The sequence below is a fragment of the Lygodium microphyllum genome, chromosome 6 (genome assembly GCF_053477565.2).
Source record: "Lygodium microphyllum isolate KBCC chromosome 6, Lygodium_microphyllum_v1.1.10, whole genome shotgun sequence".
NCBI lineage: Eukaryota > Viridiplantae > Streptophyta > Polypodiopsida > Schizaeales > Lygodiaceae > Lygodium > Lygodium microphyllum.
The window spans coordinates 123,445,821-123,457,811 of NC_141140.1; the positions used below are offsets into that span (position 1 = coordinate 123,445,821).

Here is an 11,991-nt window from a genome sequence, read left to right on the forward strand (position 1 = left end):
GGGAGGAGATGTTGCTTGTCTGATTTGCTGCCATTGGAGGACCGTCTGAGGCAGCTAGGGGGAGGAGAAGACCAATCAACAGTAGGTGACAAGATCTATAGGCTGTTGAGATAGGACAGCAGCAGTAAATGACTGATTTTCTTCAGTTCTTTGTATTGATTGCTGGTTAGTTTTTTGCAATGAGTTTGTGATCAGTTTGAGGTCACATTTGTAGCAATTTGCGATCAGTTCTCAGATCAGCAAGTGATCCGTTTATGATCAGATTATGCTCAAGTTTCAATGGTTTACATTTGGTTCCATGGACAACAGCATATGTTATGATGCCATTGATGTTTTAGCCATGGTTTATGTTTGGTTATGCTATGCTATGGTTTGGTTTTGCCAGATGAGTTGAGCTCATGAGAAATAGACATGTTACATGATAATCTGGGAATGTTTTTAAGATTCTTTGTGAGTCTTATGTTATGCCATGATTGGCTGGTAATTTTCAGCATGTGTTAAGCATATGGAATGGTTGAGCAATAGTGCGCAATGTTGTGCTAACTATGATGCCTTGTGGAAAATCCAATCTACTATTTTACTTTTGATGCTTTTGGCAGTGCAATTGAGGAGGATTGCAAGGATTTTAAGGGGGAGGGTTGTCATGAGGACATGTATTTTTGAAATCTCACTTAACATGTGGATTAGTTTTTAACCACATGGTTAAGTAAATGTTGCATATGTGAGGTGCAGCTGGGGTTAGAGTAAATTTAAGAGCCCGGGACTCCAAGAAATCACGGGATGTCAAAGGCAAAAGTTACTGTAAGTTATGTCGCACATGTACTTGGTGGTATTTGGTGCTAGTTCTTGGCCTAGGTCATTCATTTGGCCGGAAGTGTCAGTTGGTGACACTAAAGAAGTGGCATATCTAATGCAAATGTGATAGTCAATGATGGCGTAGAGACTCTCAGGAATAAAAGTTACCTGGGCAATTTAATTATTGGCTAGTTAGATTATTTTTCAACGCACCAAAGAAATTATTATATTAATTTTCAATATTTAAAGACTAAAAAATGATATTTAATTATAAATAATGCTTAAAAAATCATTTTGGGAAGACAGCCACTTGTAAGAAATACCCATGCAAGACTGATAAATGTCTTTAGAGGTTGGAGAGGCATTTGAGTGGATTCAGCTTGCAAGAGAGAGGGAGGAGATGTTGGTTTGATTTGCAACCATTGGAGGACCTTTTGAGGCAGTCAAGGGCAAGAGAAGACCAATCAACGATAGGTGATAGCATCTACAGGTTGTTGAGATAGGGCAGCAACAGTAAATGATTGATTTTCTTTAGTTCTTTGCATCAATAATCTGTTGAGACAGTGCAACAGTAGTATATGACAGATTTTCTTTAGTTCTTCGTGAAAAAAGTCTAAATTTTCTCTCTTCTCAACATTCTCTCTCATCTCCCAGCCTTTCTAGAGCCTTGCTCCAAAGATTATACCATTGAGATCACGAGAGGTTTAGAAATTTCGCATTTATTATCTGTAAACTCTAATTTATAGAGGAGAAAGTAGGGTTTAGCAGTAATCTCAAGAAGCGTGCCAAAAATTGGAAGCTCCAAGACTTGGATTCAATAGGGATAAAGCTGTTTTTAGTCAAATTCAAGTGGAGGGACCAACAAATCAATGAATTTGGGGCATTTTCCATCTCTATCAAAGTGGGTGAAGACCAATTGATTGCCCGAATCAAGGGGCAAATTCGATTGAAGGCTTGCTGGTAATTTTGGATAGCAAGGGAAGTTGGAATACTGAAGGAGATTGGGAGAATCCTATTGTATATCAACTTCTTCAATTAAGTTAAATAAATATTGAAAGGGGCACCAATTTTGGGGCCAATAGGGTGTCCAATGTCCAAGATTATATGGTAAAGTGTGTATTGTAGTTTTGTGAATTTGTTAATTGCTATATATAGTGCTTAATCGGGTTATTTACCACCCTATCCGAGGAGAAAGACTGGTTTCAGCAATAGTAGTAAATGACTGATTTGTTTTAATTCTTTGCAAAGAAAGTTTGAATTTTTTCTCTTCTCAGCATTCTCTCTCATCTTTCAGCCTTTTTACAACCTTGCTCCGAAGATGACGACATTGAGATATCTAGAGACTGAGAAATTTTATATTTTTCTTTGCTGGAAGCTCTAATCTGTAGCTGAAATTAGGGCTTAGCAGCAGCCTCGGGAAGCATGCTAGGAATTGGAAGCTCCAAGACTTGGATTCAACAGGGTGAAGTTGTTTTCAGTCAAATTTAAGTGGAGGAACCAACAAATCAATGAATTTGGGGCATTTTCTATCTTCATCAAAGTGACTGAAGGCCAATTGAGTGCTTGAATCAAGGGGCAAATCAAATTGAAGACTTGCTCGTTATTTTGGATAGCAAGGGGAGTTGGAATCCCGAAAGGGATTGGAAGAATCCCATTATAGATCAAGTTCTTCTTCAATTAAGTTAAAGAAATACCGAAAGGGGCACCAGTTTTGGGGCCAACAAGGTATCCATTGTCCAAGATTGTAAGTTAATTTACATTTCTCAGTTTTGTAATAAATGTTATTGTTGTAACTAAGTTGTAATCAAGGAATTACCACCCATCCATGAAAGGAAGGCTGGTTATTTGGTTTCATTGTCGTCTAGTCCAATTAGGATACTTGGCTTTCACCTAGGCAATCTGAGTTCAAATTCCGACAATGGAGGGCTGTCATGAGGACTTCTATTTTTGAAACCTCATTTAATATGTGGTTTAATTTTTAATCACATGGTTAAGTAAATGTTGCACATGTGAGATGTAGATGGAGCTAGTAAAATTTACAAGCTCGAGATCCGAGGAAATCATGAGATATCAAAGGCAAAAGTTGTTATAAGTGATGCAGCACAGGTACTTGATAGTATCTGGTGGCAGTTGTTGGCCTAGGTCATTCATTTGGTCGTAAGTGTCAGTTTGGTGACACTAGAAAAGTGAACACGTGGCTACTCGGTCACGGCAACAACATGGTCACGCACACTAGATACATGAAGTGGATACAAAGTATCACTCTTGCAACCTCTGGCAATCACTCTAGATCCCTTTAACCTTATAGATTTTCCATTTTCCATGACCAAAGGTGGTATGAAAACCATCATTATCTAGCTGCCTTGTGCTAATCAAGCTCTTCTTGAGCTAAGGTATGTGATGTACATGCTGAAGTGTAAAGACAGAGCCATACTGAAACTGTAACTGCACATTGCCAATACCTGCAATGTCACATGCATAGTTGTCCCTAAGATGGACAACACCATGATGACCCCTTGTATAGTTAGAGAACCACTCACGATGAGGGGTGACATGAAAAGAAGCACTTGAATCGAGAATCCATGTATGCATGCCATCATTTGTATTTGCAAGTAAAGCTTGTGCACCAAAGTGTGAAGAGACAAAGAGTACGTCACTCCTACTATCATTGTCATGAGTGACTATATTCACCTCTTCAATTTTTACACTGCTCTTCTTAGGCTGACTGTCCTTCTTCTCTTCCTTGCTATCATCCGATTTCTTGCCTTTTCTTTTTCTTTCTTCCATTTGTAGCAATCACGTTTAAAGTTACCCTTCTTGCCACAATGATGGCATTCAACATCTTTGCCACGTGATCTACTGTGTCCCTTGTTATCAGATTTGCCCTTTTGTTGTGATCTGCCCCTAGTATGCAAAGCACTGGAAGACTTACAGGATGCATTGTTTTGCCGATTCATTTCTTCCATGAGCAGAGCACTCTCTACATTAGCAAACAAAAGGATTACATTAGAATTGCTCATAGCAGTCCTGAATATATCCCAACTCTCTGGTAGAGTGCAAAGCAAGAAAGTAGTCTTAAATTCCTCATCAATCATGAACTTCAAGGCAACTAGCTGGCTGAAAATGGAGTTAAACTCACTCAAGTGAGTAGACATTGCTGTACCCTCTTTCATACGTAAATCCATAAGCTTTTTTAGCCAATACACTTTGCTTGCAGCACTCTTTTGTACATACAGTTCTTCCAGTCTAGTCCATATAGCATATGTAGAATCCAAACCTTCAATGTTAAATTACAAGGCATTAGAAATCGATAGCTCGATGGTTGAGCGTGCAAGCTCATTTAACTCATCCCAATCTTCCTATTCCATGTCTGCGGGCTTTGTCCCCTTGGTTTTGATTGGCTTTGCCTGCTTCTTTTGCAACAAGATATTGTAGCATTGCTTTTGCCAAAACTGCAAAGTTATGTGTTTCCTCAAGTTTCTTTATGTGCATTAGATTTCTGTTGTCATTGCTGCCAGCCATAATTTTCAGCCCAAATGTGACAAAAAAATAGCAAATGCAGGCCCAAAACTGTCACCCAAGTGACCAAGGTACAAACAAGTACCAACCAGCAATAAATGACCACGTTGAAGCACAGATTTCAGATTTGTAAATAAATTTTTAGAAGCACCAAACCATGTGCTACAGCATTCCACAACTAATTAAAGCTGTTCCAAGGGCGTATGCATCAGATTACATGAGAAATCCCAAAATTTAGGTGCAATTTTTGTTGTACATGTACCCACGGGTATAAAATTTGACACGAACGGTCAAAAGCCCCAAAATTTTGTGCTCAAAGCATCAACCACACATTTGCATTTTCTCTGTCATGCATAGAACAAGCCAATTTTGCCAAAATATAGCAATTTTAGCAAAACCCCCAAATTTTACCAAGTGTTGATGTCCAAATTGTGTGGAAATTTTAACTTGCATGTACATAAAATGACCAAATTCTACACTGATTTTGCCCAAACTACAAAAGCCCGAAATTGCACGGGGTCCAATGTGCATCAATATCGAGAAATTGGGTAAATTTCAGCCAATTTGTGAATGTACATGAAAAGCCCCAAATGTCAAGGACAAAATGTCACAAATTCCTGCAATTTCTGAGACAATTTTGTTTGTCCTGCATTTCATTCCCCAAATTTGGGAAAAACCCTAAATTTTCTGGCCAAGGTTGCACAGATTTTGCTATTTCCAAGTTAGATTGTCCAATTCTGAGTTGAGATCCCTAAATTCGGAAAGAGGAATTAATAAATTTTTGAAGGGAAAAAAATGTTGGATGACGGGTCCATTGACCCGTCAGGGATGATAGCACCGTTCACAAGAGTTAGCTGCTGCATTCATCGTTAGCCCTATCGACCTGCCACGCACGCCACGCAGTCTTGTCACGTAGGACAGACGCTTGTTAGTCTCCGCTTGTCGTCGCCACGCTAGTCAACGCCCCACTGCTAGCCGTCGCCCCACTCGCCAGTCCAAAAGTCAGCTCGAGCTTGGTCCTGTCGCACTCTCCACAGCCCGCCTTTTGTAACTCACGATCTATTCAATGGCTACCTGCACGACTTGTGGCCCACGAACTCACGATCTGAGCTTGCTTGTTAGCTCCTGCTCGAACTCTGAGAAGTACAAATGCCTCAACTGCTGCTTTGATACCAGTTTGTAATGATGGGTTAGGCACGAAGATCGAGATAGTCAATCTTTACGCGCAGAGAGACAGAGTTTGTGAGAGAGAGCAATAGCAGAGAGTGAGCACGTTTTTAGGTACAATGACGAGTGTGTACCTCTAGGTTTTTAGATAGATATATATATATGTAAGTACAAGTGCTAAGGGTGTGTTCACACCCAAGCACATTTAAAGGCACGAGGCCTTTATTCTCAACACTTGCTTCGAAGATTACAGCATTGGGATCACCAAAGGCTGAGAATTTTGGATTTCTTTGCTATAAACCCAAATCTACATTAGAAATTAGGGTTTAGCAGCAACCTCGGAAAGCTTGCCAGAAATTGGAAGCTCCAAGTCTTGGATTAAACAAGACTGAAGCTATTTTTAGTCAAATTCAAGTGGAGGGACCAGCAAATCAATGAATTTGGGACATTTCCATCTCCATCAAAGCAAGTGAAGGCCAATTGACTGGCCGAATCAAGGGGCAAATTAGATTGAAGACTTGCGGGTCATTTTGGACAGCAAGGGGAGTTCAAATACCGAAAGGGATCGGGAGAATCCCATTGTAGGTTAGCTTCTTTTTTTTCAATTAAGTGAAAGAAATATTGAAAGGGCCACCAGTTTTGGGGCCAACAAGGTGCCCATTGTCCAAGATTGTAAGTTAATTTGCATTTCTCAGTTTTGTAATAAATGTTACTATTGTAACTAAGTTGTAATTAGGGAATTACTATCCATCCACAGAAGGAAGGCTAGTTTCATCACTGCTGTCCACATCCTTAATTATTCCTCTACTTTAATCATGGTTGGTATGACACCTTTTGAGGCTTTGGTCAAAATCCGGATGTCTCTTATTTCAAGATGTTTAGTGTGATGCTTATGTTTACATCCCGAAGCCAAAGAGGAGTAAGTTTGAGCTGACTCCCAAAAGATAGGTGTTTGTGGGTTATCATTTATAGTTGTAAGGATATGCTTCGGCTATGTTTGGTTCGTGGAGTTTTCAGTTTACAGAGAGGGGTGTTGAGCATCCTGTCCTTGGAGATCCATGTGACAATTGGACATGTGCTCTAGTGCCTTTGAAGCCCTTGCCTATTGAGGCTTCACCCTCTGTGGAGGAGATTGCTTCACCATCGGATTTACCCATTGACTCAGCCTTGGTGGACGTTTCAGAGACTTCGGGAAAGGCAGAGCGGTGAGGGGATTATTGATCTCCTCGTCATTGGCCACATGATACGCTTTGTGAGTTAGGGATTGAGGGAGTTCGTGAGGAGTGGCAATCCATAGGATGGCTCACGATGCTCTTGGGAGAACTAGACATACTGCACCGAGCTTATTTGTACTAACTACTGTTTGATGACTCGTGCCATGTAGGATAAGACCCCACCTCCATGAAGAAGGCTTTACACTCACAGCATTGGAAGAAGGCTATGGAGTAGAAGTTGGATGCAATTAAGCGAAATGACACTTGGGATCTTGTGCCTTGGCATGCTCATAGGAAGGTGACTCGGATCAAATGGGTCTTTCGGACCAAGCACTGTACTGATGGCACTCTAGATATTCACACAGCAAGGCTTGTTGCAAAGGTCTTCGTGTAGGGACTAGGGGTGGATTTGCATAACACCTTTGCACCTACAACTCGAATGGCTACCATTGGGGCGGTTCTTGTCTTAGCTAGCCATAGGTGATGGCCGGTTTATCAACTTGATTTGAAGTCTGTCTTTCTTAATGGAGATTTGAAGATCTATATTGAGCAGCCTCCCATTTTTTCTCATCCAATGGACATGTGTACAAGTTGAAGAAGGCCCTTTATGGCCTCAAACAAGTTTCACGTGCTTAGAACAAGAAGATAGACTCGTTTCTCCAAGGGGAAGTTAGAGTATTTGTGTTCGTATTTCCTTAGCTAGAGGGCATGCGTTGTTCGTGCTTTATGTGGATGATCTCATCTTGATAGGTGACCATACCCAGAAGGTCAAGCAGACAAAGAAGGCACTACATGAGGTGTTCGAGATGATGGATATGGGCCTTGTCCATTTCTTTTTAGGTTATAAGATTTGGGAGACTGCGGGGGATTTTCATCTCCAACAATGGTTTGTGCATGAGCTTTTGACCATGTTTGAGATAGAGGGACACAAGGCTATTTCTACTCCTATGGATTTGAATTGGAAGGCTACGGTCCATGCATATTCATCGGCGGCGGAAGTTGTCTGCTATCTATAGTTTGTTGATTGGCTTGTTGATATGGCTCCTTAACACTTGGATTGATTTGTGCTTTCTTGTAGGTTTGCTTATAGGGTTTACAGTGAACTCAAGCTTGTTCATGGGCACGTTGCTCTGAGATTTTGCTGTTTTTGAGTCCCCCTTGATCTTGGTATTCATTATCCAACATGTATTGGAGATTTGGCTTTGGTTCTTATAGGTTGGATGGATTCAGATTGGGCCAGAGATATTGACCAATGGAGGTCAATGACGGGATATTACTTTGCCCTTTCTTCTGTAGAGGCAGAGTATAGAGCGGTGTTTTCTTCCACATGTGAGACAATGTGGCTTTGGAGGTTACCAAGAGAGCTTGGCTGCTCTCAAACAAGTCCTATGACACTTCATTGTGACAATGAGAGTTGCATTGCTTTGGCACTAAATCTTGTGTTTCATGCTAGGTCAAAGCATATTGAGATGAATATCTTGGATGAGATGATATTGAGATGAAGATCTTGGATGAGACGATTGATGTGGAGTGCCACGTGGTAGCTCTACAACAAATTGCTATTTTTTTGGCATTGTTTATAAGCAGTCAGCCAGATCAGCCGCCTTGATTATTTTATGGCTATTTTTCATGCTATTTATAGCCATCAGTTAGTCCGCCCACTTCACTTGTTTTTTGAGTGGTGAGGGAGAGATTGGCTCGAGGAGATACTTTGACAGCCCATTTGTATATTGGCCTTCTTCATTTCAGCATTCATTGACTGCAGATTTTTGCGTTCCACCATCTCTTTTTTCTCTCCCTCTTCTCCGTGTTCATTAACTATTAGGCTTGTCTAGATGCTTCCATATTTGTTGCACTCTGACAAAGGTTATGTCAAATGATGAAGAAAGGGATAGCCAGCTGTAGAGGGAGCGAAACACAATCCTTAGGTATTTGATGCAAGGCTGATAAAGAGTGCGAGCCGCAAAACCTGCTGTAGCAGCTTGAAACTGCTGCAAACACAAGCCTGATGATGATACCAGGTGAGGAGGGGTGACGCCAAATGATGTAGGTTGCAAAATGCGAGGTGGAGATGGATGTAGAAGCCATGAACCATAATTGCCTCCTCATGGGGGGTGAATGGTAGTGGAGAGGATGGAGAAAGGAGAGCAGAATATGGAAGAGTGACGGAGTGTCAGAAGGAATGAATGTGTGGGATATCAAGTGGGTGGCACTTGGACACTAACTAATGGTCCAAATAAAGCCTTTTTGGGGCTGTAAATGGAAACCAATATAGGAATGAAGGAGAAGAGATGTTCTGAATGACTTGGTTTCTCAACACCAAGGACCTCTTGCATGCCTGTTGAGTATTTGCATAGAGGTTGATGTTCATTAGAGCTGTTCTATACATTGCATAGCAATCTTGCTCCTGTGAGCTGTACAGAAATTCCATATAGGTGACAAATGAACTCCAGAAGCCATCTAATCGTGGTAACTTTAGAAGATGTCTGAATCCAGCAGGTGAACAGTCTTAACCAAATGTGTAACCGTGTATGTCTGTCATTAAAGTGGCATTTGAGTGTGCTCGGCTGCTTTAGTGCATTCTTATTATCACTGGTCTGATGTGTGCCTAGTGTTGTACTTTCTGTGCATTATTATACACATCAAAGCTGAGGTTTATTGCCCACAACTCTAAAATCTCTATGGTATGTTCACTGTGCTGAGTCCACATTACAAGTATTCCACCGACAAAATCTTTATTTCTGGGATATGCTTTTTATGAACATGCACACGTAACTGGATCATGCTTGCTTTGTTGTGCCGACTGTATAACTGATGGTTTTTCTTGAACAATAGGGGTCAGAACATATTTAATACTATTTGTCTAAGTCACGATTCACCAGTCGTACAAACATCTAACATGTGCATGGTCATAAAATGCATAATAGTATTTGTCTAACTCACTAGTCATCCATGCATGTACCATGTGCATGGTCATAAAATGCTTAAATAGTATTTGTGCAGGTTACCAGTCATAGATGCACGTATCATATGTGCAGCTTGGGGGGTTGGTTTGCCTTGACGATCTAAATAAAGAACAGGTTGGACCAGTTTTAGTAAGTTAAACATTGTTGGTGTCTTTTTCTGTATAGGGGGATGTCAAGTTTAACTTTTATCTATCAAGCAGAACATCACAAGTGGTCACTTGCTATGCTAAAGCTTTCGTGGTGCATGGATTCTATTCTGCCTGTGCTGACTCAAATAGCAGTGAGGCGGCTTTTAGACAATATGATGTTTTAAGGCCCAGGGCCACATTTTGAATTTTGGTGGTGAGGTCAGGAAGAACAAAAAATGGAAGCATTATCTTTTCCTAGAATCAAAAGTTTACATCAAATTTAATTTTTTGCCCATATATCAGCTCAGAGCAGCCATGATATTATGATTGTCACAATTTCAGATTGCTATATTTCATCCTATGTTGTCAGTACTCTTAAGAGATGCATCCAGATGTCCCAACGAACTTAGTGAGATTTTTTTCAGGTGAGTTTCAGTCCTTTTCCAATTAACCACTAGAAAGAAATCTTGAGAGTTTTACTTGTTCGCCTTTTGACATATGCACCTCACAAGGATATAAGATAGTTGTACATAATGAGGTCATTAATTTGTAAAAGATAACTTTTAGGCTCACCACCAAGGTACGAAGCAAGGCCGCTAAGAGCCGAGTCACATGTAGGTCAAATTGATTGAGGTGAGTCAAGTAAGTCAAAGTTAGGTGTGTGTGGCTATGGTGTTTAACTTGGACCCCAAGAAAATAGGAATTTAGTGTGGTTCACGAAGTATCTCTAAAAATGGTGATACTTCATGTACTGCAACAAGTTAATAGGATGCGGCTCCAAATGATGGGTCATAATCTTCTCTCTCGTAGAGGAAAACAAGTCTCTCTCCTCTTTCATTTCTGACTATCTCATCTACACCAGCTGTCAGAGAATGATCCCCCTCTCCTTGGACTTGCATGGGGAGCTGCTGCTTCCAAGTGGCTGAGCCTGTCCTCCAAGTCCATTTACCTGCATGGGGAGGGGCTCTAAGTAATGAAAGAGAACTTTTAGATCCACCATCAAGGGTGAAGTTTCTTCATAATTTTGGTGACTTCCTCAATATGGGAGTTCTTAGGTACATGGCAAGGTTTGAGCTCTCTTGAATACAAATGGTATCAAGGTACTTGCCACCTTAATGAGAAGACCAAGATCAAGTATTGTTTAGATTGTTGTGATACACAAGTCTTGTGCTAACAAGAATCATCTATACTATCTATTATTAGACGCTTTCTAGTGCACGCGCTCGCAGAGAGAGAGAGAGAGAGAGAGAGTGTGTGTGTGTGTGTTTGTGTGCAACATTTGAGTCTTTGACAATGATAGATACACATTTGTCATAAGATTTATGAGAAAAGAAAAATAAACAAGCATATTTCTAGAAATTATTTGTGTTTGTAAGCATGCAAATGGTGCTGTCGGAAGGGGAAAGTCTAATCCATTCATTGTCATTCATGTTTTGTATGAAGAGTTTCAAGGATGAATAGTAAAAGAAGGTTAGAATGAGAGAGGAGCTTATGTAAAAAGTCATGCAACTCAGGCTATATGATTTCTTGATTGTTGATTATTACTTGGAATTGCTTATATCATCCATAATAGTTTAGTAAAGAATTGACCACCTTATTTTCGTGTTAAAAGTCATCTCCGAATATGAATTCATTGCTTGGATAAAATTTAATCTCATCTCTAGGGTATGAGATAGTCATGCAACTCAGGCTATATGATTTCTTGATCGTTGATTATTACTTGAAATTGCTTATATCATCCATTATAGTGTAGTAAAGAATTGACCACCTTATTTCCATGTTAAAAGTCATCTTCAAATATGAATTCATTGCTCGGATAAAATTTAATCTCATCTCTAGAGTATGAGATTATGGTGGTTTTAAATTTTGTCTAAGCATGAAGAATCTAAAACAAACTTGAGTTTCACCATTTTATGAGTCCTTTGTAATGATATTTTTATTTGTTTTAGTGTCTTACACCAATGTTTGATGACTTGGTTGGATTGTGGTTGTCAAGAGATGTTTTTCTTGATCAAGTAATGGTGCAAAAGTTTTCATCACAAAATTGAGATATTTACTAAATGCTATCTATCTTCATTTTAAGTTGATGTAAATGTCAACATCTTGAAGTTTAAAATTCAATTTGAAGTATTGATGTATATAGAATTTTTTTAAAGATTTGTACTTCATAAATGTCAAATATTTTACTATATTTACTATATT

At 39.8% G+C, this 11,991-nt stretch overlaps 1 protein-coding gene across 3 annotated transcripts in view; it reads left to right on the forward strand.

Annotated features, from left to right (window-relative positions):
• The window catches only part of LOC148035067 (P-loop containing nucleoside triphosphate hydrolases superfamily protein), a 60,359-nt gene extending 49,369 nt beyond the window's left edge, over positions 1–10,990 (forward strand). Inside the window, exon 6 of one of the 3 annotated variants that reach the window (XM_087679980.1) lies at positions 10,132–10,990. The gene's annotated coding sequence lies outside the window, so the exon portion shown is untranslated. Of the gene's footprint in view, positions 1–9,698; positions 9,753–9,826; positions 10,102–10,131 lie in introns of those variants that run through there. The other 2 variants (XM_087679979.1, XM_087679981.1) reach the window with 2 other exon arrangements.
• The last annotated feature ends 1,001 nt before the right edge of the window (positions 10,991–11,991 follow it).